A 12,936-nucleotide genomic window follows, 5' to 3' on the forward strand; every position below is an offset into this window, starting at 1 on the left:
GGTTGTATTGCTTCAGATTAGAATAAACAAAAACATAATTCTAGGAACTAGTTAGGTAATAATATATTTGTTTTAAGAAAAGAAAGAAAAAGCTTCTATTACTTCTGGATTATTGAACATATTTGTCCTAAAAAGTAATAAATCTATTGTTATTACCTGATAATATATAACTGAACAAGAATTTCCTTATTTCACTTATATATTCTAAGGCTATATGAATCAGAAGTAATAGGAAATATAACTGGAATGTAACATGATCGCACACAGTGTGTGACTATCAGAATGCAGTTACATTCAGTTATAAATATAGGTTTTTTATAGAGAACCATCTCTTAGTATAATAAATGAAGAGATATCAGGAATTAGGATGTCAGTCCATTGAATCTTCTTGGTCCATGGATGATGTGGCATAACGGCCTCTTTTGTGAGAATGATGATTCCCATTTTGTTCTGAAATTTTCTGGGTGCTGCCTGAAGGTGAAGATGATGCCATTCTTCTGCGTATGGGAGTGTTGCTGCTTGTGGGTTCTGTCAGATTTAATTTTAAAAGGGTTTGTTGTAGTTCATCTGCTGATCTGCTTCTGTAAATTGTACCTTGGTAGTTAAATCTGACTGAAAAGGGGAAGCCCCATTGATACATAATGCTGTGGCGTTGCAGTTCCATTAGTTGGGGTTTCATGGATCGTCTTTTAGTAATAGTAAGTTGGGATAGGTCAGCAAAAATTTGATAATTGTGTCCTTGAAAATTAAGTTCCTTTTTTTCTCTTGCAGCAATTAGTATTTGTTCTTTCGTTCTGTAATAATGAAATTTTGTGATTATATCACGTGGGGGTCCATCTTTCTTTTTGGCTGTGAGGGCTCTGTGTACTCTGTCCAGTTCTAAACGTTCAATAGGGATATCTGGCTTTAGTTCTTGTAATAGAGCAGTAATAGTAGATTGCAGGTCTGTCACAGTTTCAGGTATTCCCCTTATGCGCAAGTTTGAACGTCTGGCTCTATTTTCATAATCTTCGAGCTTAGTTTGAAGTATTAAATTCTCTTTTTTTAATTGTTCCAATTCTGTTATATTTTCTTGGGTTGTAATTTCAATTTCATCCATTTTTATTTCTAAGGCTGCGGTGCGGTTTCCCAGCTCTCTTATTTCTTTGGTTAGGCTTTTTGTTATTTGGTCTGAGGTTTGTTTTAAAGCCTTATGAAGCATCTTTTCAAATTGTAATAATATTACTGGGGATACTGAGGAGGCTTGTGGAGAAGTTTGTGAGAGGATTTGTTCTGTATCTGACTCAAATGGAGAGTCTTGCTGTGACATTTTCTGTCTGTGAGAGCGCCCTGATGCTGTATCTTGTGAGGTGACTGGAGCTGCTTCAGCTGCAGTGAGTGCCTGTGAGCTCTTTGTGAGGTGATTTTTATTTCTGCCACGGTTTCCTCCCAGTACCATATTTCCTGCCCAAACTTTCACAGTTTGTTCCCTGGGGCAAAAAGGTTCAAATGGATACCTTTTGAGGCTGCAGGCTCCGCTTTGTCCTTCTCTTTTCTCCTCAGCGGTGTGGAGCTCTAACAATGCATGTCTGCTCCGCTAGGCTCCGCCTCCTGCCCCCCTAGATTGTCTTTTTTCAACCAGACTACCTATGTAATAAGAAAAATAATATTTTATAACATAATCAATCTAGGAATACAGACCTTCTTATGAATGATATTTGTATGTTGCATAATGTTAGCTGCCCACCTAATATTATTTGTGGAATGGGAATTGCGAATGAAGTCTGACTGGTTAGGGTGAATGAAGCATGAAATAATTTTGACAAGTCTTTGATTGTCCAAGATAAAAGAAGGATTGTTTAGTACAAATATAATATAGTATAATGTTTGTCCCTGAGACATGAAATTTTTTTTCTCATTCAGGCAATCAGTATTACATTTTCACACTTTAAAAAAGCATGTTCAATAGCTTAACCACTTAAGGACTGCCCCACGTAAATTTACTGCGGTAGGGCGGCCCTTAAATGCAAAATCACATACCTGTACCTCATCGCTGCTTTCGGCTCTGAGGCGCACACGCATGCCGCCAGAGCCCCGCTCCCGTTGTGATTGGACACAGGCAGAGCCAATTAGTGGGTCCGGTGGCAAGCATCTCCACCGGCCACCCCGCGATCATTCAGAGGAGGGACAGAACAGTGGTCTGCCTATGTAAACAAGGCAGACTGCTGTTATGCGAGGGAGGAAAATGGAGATCTTGAGTCTCTGCTAAGCAGACACATGGATCTCTGTGTTCCTTTAGTCACAGCATCCCTCCTACAGTTAGCAAGCACTCCCTAGAAGCACACTTAATCTATGATTGCCCCATGATGTTAACCACTTCCCTAGCGCTAACACCCACGCACGCACCGTACACCTCCCTTAGTGGTATAGTATCTGAACGGATCAATATCTGATCCGATCAGATTTATACTAGCGTCCCCAGCAGTTTAGGGTTCCCAAAAATGCAGTGTTAGCAGGATCAGCCCAGATACCTGCTAGCACCTGCGTTTTGCCCCTCCGCCCAGCCTACCCTAGCCCACCCAAGTGCAGTATCGATCGATCACTGTCACTTACAAAACTCTAAACACATAACTGCAGCATTCGCAGAGTCAGGCCTGATCCCTGCGATCGCTAACAGTTTTTTTGGTAGCGTTTTGGTGAACTGGCAAGCACCAGCGGCCTAGTACACCCCGGTCATAGTCAAACCAGCACTGCAGTAACACTTGGTGATGTAGCGAGTCCCATAAGTGCAGTTCAAGCTGGTGAGGTGGCAAGTACAAGCAGTGTCCCGCTGCCACCAAGAAGAAGACAAACACAGGCCCGTCGTGCCCATAGTGCCCTTCCTGCTGCATTCGCCAATCCTAATTGGGAACCCACCACTTCTGCAACACCCGTACTTCCCCCATTCACATCCCCAACCAAATGCAGTCGGCTGCATGAGAGGCATTTTCTTTATGTCCCCCCGAGTACCCCTACCCAACGAACCCCCCCAAAAAAGATGTCATGTCTGCAGCAAGCGCGGATATAGGCGTGACACCCGCTATTATTGTCCCTCCTGTCCTGACAATCCTGGTCTTTGCATCGGTGAATGTTTTGAACGCTACCATACACTAGTTGAGTATTAGCGTACAGCATTGCACAGACTAGGCACACTTTCACAGGGTCTCCCAAGATGCCATCGCATTTTGAGAGACCCGAACCTGGAACCGGTTACAGTTACAAAAGTTACAGTTACAAAAAAAAGTGTAAAAAAAAAAAAAAACCCACAAAAAAAATATACAATGAAAAAAAATAGTTGTCATTTTATTGTTCTCTCTCTCTATTCTCTCTCTATTGTTCTGCTCTTTTTTACTGTATTCTATTCTGCAATGTTTTATTGTTATTATGTTTTATCACGTTTGCTTTTCAGGTATGCAATTTTTTATACTTTACTGTTTACTGTGTTTTATTGTTAAGCATTTTTTGGTCTTCAGGTACGCCATTCAGCTGCAGCGCGGATTTATTTATCTTGACAGCAACAGTGTTTCCTCCCACGATATATAAAGCCGTGACTCCAGCGGAGGTGATATATGCCGAAGCATGGGAGCAGCAGGGGCGGAGGAGCGATTTGCTCCTACCTTTTGCGGGAGGATGCCTCCATGCTTCGGCATATATAAATGGTGCATGTATGCCCATCATTAGAAGTGGGTGGATGAAGGGAGGTATTCTAATGGTGGGCATACCCACGATCAATCTCTTTTTTTCGTTCAGCCCACAGGCTGCATGAAAAAAAAGATTACAATATATGCCCAACAAGAACCAGCAACGTACTGGTATGTTGGTGGACTTTGAGTGGTTATACCATAATGATGCCTGCAGGTTTAGGTATCATCTTGGTATCATTCTTTTCAGCCAGCGGTCGGCTTTCATGTAAAAGCAATCCTAGCAGCTAATTAGCCTCTAGACTGCTTTTACAAGCAGTGGGAGGGAATGCCCCCCTCCCCCACCGTCTTCCATGTTTTTCTCTGGCTCTCCTGTCCCAACAGGGAACCTGTGAATGCAGCCAGTGATTCAGCCAGCTGATCATAGAGCTGATCAGAGATCAGAGTGGCTCCAAACATCTCTATGGCCTAAGAAACCGGAAGCTACAAGCATTTCATGACTTAGATTTTGCCGGATGTAAACAGCGCTATTGGGAAATTGGGAATTTTATCACACAGATCTTGGTGTGGTCAGATGCTTTGAGGGCAGAGGAGAGATCTAGGGTCTAATAGACCCCAATTTTTTTTTAAAAAAGTACCTGTCACTACCTATTGCTATCGTAGGGGATAGTTACATTCCCTAAGATAACAATAAAAATGATTAAAAAAAAATGAAAGGAACAGTTTAAAAATAAGATAAAAAAGCAAAAAAATAATAAAGAAAAAAAAAAAAAAAAAAAGCACCCCTGTCCCCCCCTGCTCTCGCGCAAAGACGAACACAAGCGTCGGTCTGGCATCAAATGTAAACAGCAATTGCACCATGCATGTGAGGTATCACCACGAAGGTCAGATCGAAGGCAGTAATTTTAGCAGTAGACCACCTCTGTAAATCTAAAGTGGTAACCTGTAAAGGCTTTTAAAGGCTTTTTAAAATGTATTTAGTTTGTCACCACTGCATGTTTGTGCGCAATTTTAAAGCATGTCAACATTTGGGCAATATAGTGTGTTTTAGTGCATTAAAACTTAAAAAAGTGTGCGTTTGAAAAATACTGTGTGAAAAAAAAGAAACACCCACCATTTTAATCTGTAGGGCATTTGCTTTAAAAAAATATATAATGTTTGGTAGTTCAAAGTCATTTTCTTGCAAAAAAAAAAAATGTTTTCATGTAAACAAAAAGTGTCAGAAAGGGCTTTGTCTTCAAGTGGTTAGAAGAGTGGGTGATATGTGACATAAGCTTCTAAATGTTGTGCATAAAATGCCAGGACAGTTCAAAACTCCCCCAAATGACCCCATTTTGGAAAGTAGACACCCCAAGCTATTTGCTGAGAGGCATGTCGAGTCCATGGAATATTTTATATTGTGACACAAGTTGCGGGAAAAAGACACTTTTTTTTGCACAAAGTTGTCACTAAATGATATATTGCTCAAACATGCCATGGCAATATGTGAAATTACCCCCCAAAATACATTCTGTTGCTTCTCCTGAGTACGGGGATACCACATGTGTGGGACTTTTTGGGAGCCTAGCCGCGTACGGGACCCGAAAACCAAGCACAGCCTTCAGGCTTTTTAAGGGCGTAAATTTTTGAATTCACTCTTCACTGCCTATCACAGTTTTGGAGACCATGGAATGCCCAGGTGGCACAAAACCCCTCCAAATTACCCTATTTTGGAAAGTAGACACCCAAAGCTATTTGCTGAGAGGTATAGTGAGTATTTTGCAGACCTCACTTTTTGTCACAAAGTTTTGAAAATTGAAAAAAGAAAAAAAAAATTTTTTCTTGTCTTTCATCATTTTCAAAAACAAATGAGAGCTGCAAAATACTCACGATGCCTCTCAGCAAATAGCTTTCCAAAATGGGGTCATTTGGGGGGGGGTTTGTGCTATCTTGGCATTCCATGGCCTCCAAAACTGTGATAGGCAGTGAAGAGTGAAATCAAAAATTTACGCCCTTAGAAATCCTGAAGGCGGTGATTGGTTTTCGTGGCCCCGTACGCGGCTAGGCTCCCAAAAAGTCACACACATGTGGTATCCCCGTACTCAGGAGAAGCAGCTAAATGTATTTTGGGGTGCAATTCCACATATGCCCATGGCCTGTGTGAGCAATATATCATTTAGTGACAACTTTGTGCAAAAAAAAAAAAAAAATTTGTCACTTTCCCGCAACTTGTGTCAAAATATAAAATATTCCATGGACTCAACATGCCTCTCAGCAAATAGCTTGGGGTGTCTACTTTCCAAAATGGGGTCATTTGGGGGGGTTTTGTGCCATCTGGGCATTTTATGGCCTTCAAAACTGTGATAGGTAGTGAGGAGTGAAATCAAAAATTCACGCCCTTAGAAATCCTGAAGGCGGTGATTGGTTTTCAGGGCCCCGTACGTGGCTAGGCTCCCAAAAAGTCCCACACATGTGGTATCTCCGTACTCAGGAGAATCAGCTGAATGTATTTTGGTGTGCAATTCCACATATGCCCATGGCCTGTGTGAGCAATATATAATTTAGTGACAACTTTTTGTAATTCTTTTTTTTTGTTATTATTCAATCACTTGGGACAAAAAAAATAATATTCAATGGGCTCAACATGCCTCTCAGCAATTTCCTTGGGGTGTCTACTTTCCAAAATGGGGTCATTTGGGGGGGTTTTGTACTGCCCTGCCATTTTAGCACCTCAAGAAATGACATAGGCAGTCATAAACTAAAAGCTGTGTAAATTCCAGAAAATGTACCCTAGTTTGTAGACGCTATAACTTTTGCGCAAACCAATAAATATACGCTTATTGACTTTTTTTCACCAAAGACATGTGGCCAAATACATTTTGGCCTAAATGTATGACTAAAATTGAGTTTATTGGATTTTTTTTTTATAACAAAAATTAGAAAATATCATTTTTTTTCAAAATTTTCGGTCTTTTTCCGTTTATAGCGCAAAAAATAAAAACCGCAGAGGTGATCAAATACCATCAAAAGAAAGCTCTATTTGTGGGAAGAAATGGACGCAAATTTCGTTTGGGTACAGCATTGCATGACCGTGCAATTAGCAGTTAAAGCGACGCAGTGCCAAATTGTAAAAAGTACTCTGGTCAGGAAGGGGGTAAATCCTTCCGGGGCTGAAGTGGTTAAAGGTCCATTTTTTTTTCATTTTTTTAAATGACAATTTTTTTTTTTTATTGCATTTTAGTGTAAATATGAAATCTGAGGTCTTTTTGACCCCAGATCTAATATTTAAGAGGTCCTGTCATGCTTTTTTCTATTACAAGGGATGTTTACATTCCTTGTAATAGGAATAAAAGTGACACTTTTTTTTTTAAACAGTGTAAAAATAAAAAATAAAAGGTAAAATAAATAAGAAAAAAATTTTTTAAATGCGCCCCGTCCCGCTGAGCTCGCGTGCAAAGGCGAACGCATATGTGAGTAGCGCCCACATATGAAAAGGTGTTCAAACCACACATGTGAGGTATCGCCAAAATCAGTAGAGCGAGAGCAATAATTCTAGCCCTAGATCTCCTCTGTAATGCAAAACATGCAACCTGTAGAATTTTTTAAATGTCGCCTATGGAGAATTTTAAGGGTAAAAGTTTGTCGCCATTCCATGAGCGGGCGCAATTTTGAAGTGTGACATATTGGGTATCAATTTACTCGGCATAACATTATCTTTCACAATAATAAAACATTGGGCGAACTTTACTGTTGTCTTATTTTTTAATTCAAAAAAGTGTATTTTTTTTTTTAAAAAGTGGGCTTATAAGACCGCTGCGCAAATACGGTGTGACAGAAAGTATTGCAACTACCGCCATTTTATTCTCTAGGGTGTTAGAAAAAAATGTTTAATGTTTGGGGTTCTAAGTAATTTTCTAGCAAAAAAGAATGGTTTTAACTTGTAAACAACACATTTAAAAAAGAGGCCTGGTCCTTAAATGGTTAAGATGAAGTTATGGATTCTAGCAAATGAAGCATCCTTTCAAAACACAAGAAGCGTATCTTGAATAATAATGTAAATACTATTAACAGTATGAGAAGTACAGGGTATAAATTATTCTAGAATCCCACACTCTAGTGATTGTAATGCATATCTGCTAGATCCATTAATTCTGTGACTATATTTCAAAAAGACATCAGAAAAGTTCCCACAAACATTTTTGTCCTGCACTTAGTCTTTTGGGGGCACAAAAATCTGCCATATCTTTATTCTTTGAATTTTTCAGGAGAAATGATTATAGTACTGAAGTTTCAATCTTTCTGTACTAGGCTTCATATATATAGGTATGTACCAGCTTGCTGTAAGCATGTGTGCTGGCCTGGTATCCTTTAAGGGCGGGCACATTTTTTGTTTAGCAAACTAGGAAAAAGCAGAATCAACAGCAGGGATTTAATTATCCATATCTTCCAGCTGTTAATCTGCAAAATTGTCATGATCCAGTATAGTTTTTTTTTTCACATATTTTTAATTACAAAGTAAATATATAGATGTATTATTATAATAATGATGTAATACACTTGTGGGCTGATGTACCTACAGTATGAAGACTGTAAGCATGCAGGTCCCTCATTATGTGAATAACAACTTGTGTACCTTTGAACATTACAGAAGTTTTTAAATACTGGAACAAAATGGGGTTCACTCTCTCAAAACATCAATCTAGTTTTAATGAGCACCAGATCATATAAACTGTGTAAAGTCACAGGAGAATTTCTGCCAACAATGGGCAGATTGCTATCATCTGCCCCTGTGAACAAGTAAAGTGATTAATTTGACCACTTGTCTGGTCCCCTAAATACGAGTAAAGTTTAAATCTTGAATTTTAAAGATTTTAATTTGAAAGAAAAGTGCCCACCACTCCAACAAAAATAAGTAAAAAAGCTACTAGAGTTTTAAGCTGAAGAATGAAGACTTGCAAACCCTACATGTTCTTCAATAAATAATACAACGTGGTTACTTTTTAACATTATGTCTAATGAATTGAAGAATGCTGGAAGACAGGTAAAACTCACATTATCAGCCCTTATCCCCCTCCCACCATAATATAAACTATTCTCACTTGGTAATGCGGCTGTATTACTATGTATGGAAAAAACATAAGATTATAACCAAGCACAGGAACCTACATTGGGCAGTATGAAAAATTATGGGCTATTTATGGCACATTTAATGTCTTGGAAAATTTCAATATTTATTGTCCAACAGATGTATATTGCAATTAAAGAATGGATCCTCTTTAAGTCTTATGTCTAAACAGTTAGAAGATTTTATTGTGGACTTTTGTTTTGCAAATCTCATTTACAATTGGTCACTTATGAGTCTTTCTTCTTCTACCTATGACATGATTTTAGTAAGCAAAAAAAAGAATTAAGGATGAGAAATGGTGCACAGATATGATACTCTAGTTGAATTTACTTCATCAAAGCAAACATCAGACAAAAAGCATAATTTACATGTCATCTTATAATGCAATTTCTTAAAATGTACATAAGATAAAGTGAATTAATTGAAATATATATTGAAATATAAAATAAAGATAACATATAAAGTAAAGAAAAAACCTTTGAAAAAGGTAAGTGGGTTAAATATATTTAAAATGATCCACATATTGCACACAGTTAAGGCAGTAACTGTAAAGAATTTCAAAGATCACTAAATAAATAAATATCCTTACTCTCATGTATTTATTTAGAATCATTTGTATTTTGGCGACTGCTCCATTTATTTATATTATTTTGTTTCTCTGAAAATTTTGTAACAATACTCATTACATTAACATGCTGCATTGCTATTTTACAAACCAGTCTTTGTACATGTGTTTTATTTTTAATAGTTCTGTAACATGTCCATGTTTGTTGGTTTTCTTCATGTTTTATTTTTATAAACTTTGTTTTTGCCTGTCACAAAGCTCACAGGTCTTCAGTTACATGAACAGCCCATTGAGAATCACATTAGTTAAAACTGGTTGTAAAGTTTTTTTTAAGGTGCATTCCATGAAAATAGTCCCTGCAAGGGTAACACACAAGTTCACTATAGGGGCCTATATCAGGCAATCAGGTGCATTCAACAATATAATGCAGGTTAACACATATGACGCAAAGCACTGCAATAACCACAGAGGTATAAAGGAGCCCAAAATAGTTTGCAATAAATTATTCTAGTAATTTTAATTTAAAAAAATTACGGGCAATGAAGAACACCTTGATATGATTCTTACTTTATTTCAGATTTAATTCTTAAATCTAAAAAATCTCATCTTGCTTTTGAATAGCAGTAATGGTTACAATTATCACTGATGCATTTGAACAATCTGGGGAATCTTATGTGATGGTTAAAACTAATAGCTCTCTGTGCTTAGCGTTATTATTAGCTTAATAAAGTTTTGGTATGTGTAATAGGTAGGGATAATGATGCACGTTGTAGCTCAGTTACCCAGTAATAATAAATGCTATGCTAGGGATGAAAAAATAAAGCAGATAAAGTAAACATTAAAAAATGACCTGTCACAGACAATATTCACCCAACCCAAATTAATTGCACATGAAATTCTTGATCTAGTAACATTAGCATGTAACCTCTCATTAGATTCAGAATAGGTACCAGATGACTGGAATATAGTCAATATTGCTCTAGTCTCTGAGCAATAATTATACTAAAGGTGAGTCTAGGAGGGCTGCAGGCAGAAAATCATTAAACCATTAGAACAATTGTATCCTCTTGTACAGAAATTACATTGGATTACCTACAAAAAAAAGTTATAATCATAGGAATTTTTGCTGTCTTCACTGACGATAGGGATGAAGTTCCATTGTATGTTTGTTTGTAGACAGTGGCCACTTTAAAGTGGTTCTAAAGGCTGAAGCTTTTTTTACTTTCATGCACTCTATGTATGAGGGTAAAAACATTTCTGTATCCAGCTCCCCTCCCAAGCCCCTCCTTATGCTTACCTGAGCCCCGTCATGATCCAGCCATGTGCACGAGAGCAGCGGCTTCCCCACAGGGCAGATCCACAGCAGCGGAAGCCATTGGCTCAAAGATGAGGTCCGGGGCTGGTCTGTACCAAACAAGAATCCAACCAGCATTCGATCAGCACTGGCAGCCATTGGTGTACTCAGGGCTTTTTTCTCAGAGAATAGGTGCAAGAACTCAACCATGCCCGCCACACACACATACCTGCCAAATGGCATCAAATAGTGCATACAACCCCTCCCTCCACTGCCCTCATCTTCTCCCCCCTCCTTAAAAGCTCCACCATCTGTCATATTTCCTACCTTTGTTGCAATATTAAGCTGAAGCACCTATCCAGATGTAGTACCTTCCAGCATACTATACAATACTACAGTCGCTTGCAAGGGAGATCACGCAGTAGGAGCATCAACAACTGGTCACCAGGGAAAAATGGAGACCACAGAGGGTGCAGCCTATCACGCACCCTCTCCTGTCCATGACTGCATTGAACCCTGGGCACCTGTTCTGTATCTCCCTTGTGCCTGTCCGGCACTCAGTGGGATCTACGCAGGAGATCTGACCTGGAGGGAGCTACTGGGAGATAAGCTAAGCTTCAGTGTTAACAAGTGATAGTGGTGAGCAGGGAGCAGAAGACCTGAGCCAGAGGTGGTGGAACTGAGTTCCCCCCTAGTTCCTGCTGAAAAAAAGCCCTGGGTGTAGTGTGTTCTGATAGGGGGCAGTCCCCCTGTCAGAATACAATAGTGCAGTGGGGGAGATCGCTTGTGTTAGTATGGAGACCCCTTTTTTTTTTTTTTTTTACATTCCTATGTACCTATAGTAGCGCCCAGAAACAGTAGTGTACATTTTTCTTTTTTTTTTTTTTATCCTACCTAAAACACACTGGAGACATTTACTAAAACCGGAAAGTGCAAAAATCTGGTGCAGCTCTGTACAAAAACCAATCAGCATTCAGGTTTTATTGTCAATGCTTAATGGAACAAGCTGAAGACAGAAGCTGATATCATGCACAGCTACACCAGATTCTGAGTGCTCCACTTTTAATAAATCCTCCCCACTAACACTAACTAATTTTAAAAATGCTTTTTTAGCCTACCTAAAATACATGGAGCCTGACCTTTGACAACAACCTTTTAAACCTAACCTTTGACTCCGACCGTAACCTTGACCCTAACCCTAAACCTGGTCTGACCTAGATCAAACCATGTATTAGCTACTTTTAATTTAAATCTTTTTTTACACATTTTTTGTTTACATTTTCTCCATTGAAAGGAGAAGAAAACACATGGGCTGTACAGTGACTGATCAGTGTGTTAATGAGAGCCAATCACAGTGATCAGGTGGTCTGGAACTGGGCCCTCTGGTAACCAATCATTAGTGGGTAATCTGAGGGCTCCCATTGAGAACCTGGTCTCTGTGCTTGGAGCATGCTGGGAGCACGCTGTGCAGCGCATGCTGCCAGCACAAACACAGGTACACATATATGCAGCCCATGGATAAAGACCCACTTCCTTGAGGCCTCATATATGTGTACAGTCAGCGAGAAGGGATTAAAAAGATAAGTAGCTGGCTTTTGTATCAGGTGAGCAGCAATTTGTAGAGATCGGTGAATCTGCTTGGGATCAATTCTCCAATGGTATCCAATTTAGTGAACCCAGACTTGGTGGTGAAAGGGAGGTCTAACCATGTTTGTAAAATCTGGCCATGTTTAAGGCTAATGGTCAAATTACTGTTCAAAAAAATAAAAGGAAGTTAGACATTGCCATAGGGGACATGGTACTAAGTAGGAATGGACCGAACACCCCCCTGTTTGGTTCGCAGCAGAACTCCATAACAGGGGAAATGTTCTAACTCAAACGGCAAACCCCATTGAAGTCTATGGAACCCGAAAAGGAAAAATCAAAAGTGCCCATTTTGAAGGCTTAAATGCAAGTAATTGGCCATCAAAGGAGTATGGAGGTGTGGGTACTGGGCTAGCACCCCGCTATTGAAAAAAATAAATAAATAAACAGCATGGGGTCCCTCCCCCAAGCTAATACCAGGCTCGGGCCTGGTATGGATTTGGAGTAAAACCCCACGCCAAAATGAATTAAAAAAAACGGTGTGGGGTCCCCCCAAAACCCACACTAGACCCTTATGCAGGCATGCAGCATGGAAGATCAGGAAAGGGGGGGATGGGCAAGTGCCCCCCTCCTGAACCATACCAGGCCACATGCTCTCAACATGGGGGGTGCATGCTTTGGGGCGGGGGGGCGTTCTGCCCCCACCCCAAAGCACCTTGTTCCCATGTTG

This window comes from Aquarana catesbeiana, linkage group LG05, assembly GCF_042186555.1.
Source record: "Aquarana catesbeiana isolate 2022-GZ linkage group LG05, ASM4218655v1, whole genome shotgun sequence".
NCBI classification, from domain to species: domain Eukaryota; kingdom Metazoa; phylum Chordata; class Amphibia; order Anura; family Ranidae; genus Aquarana; species Aquarana catesbeiana.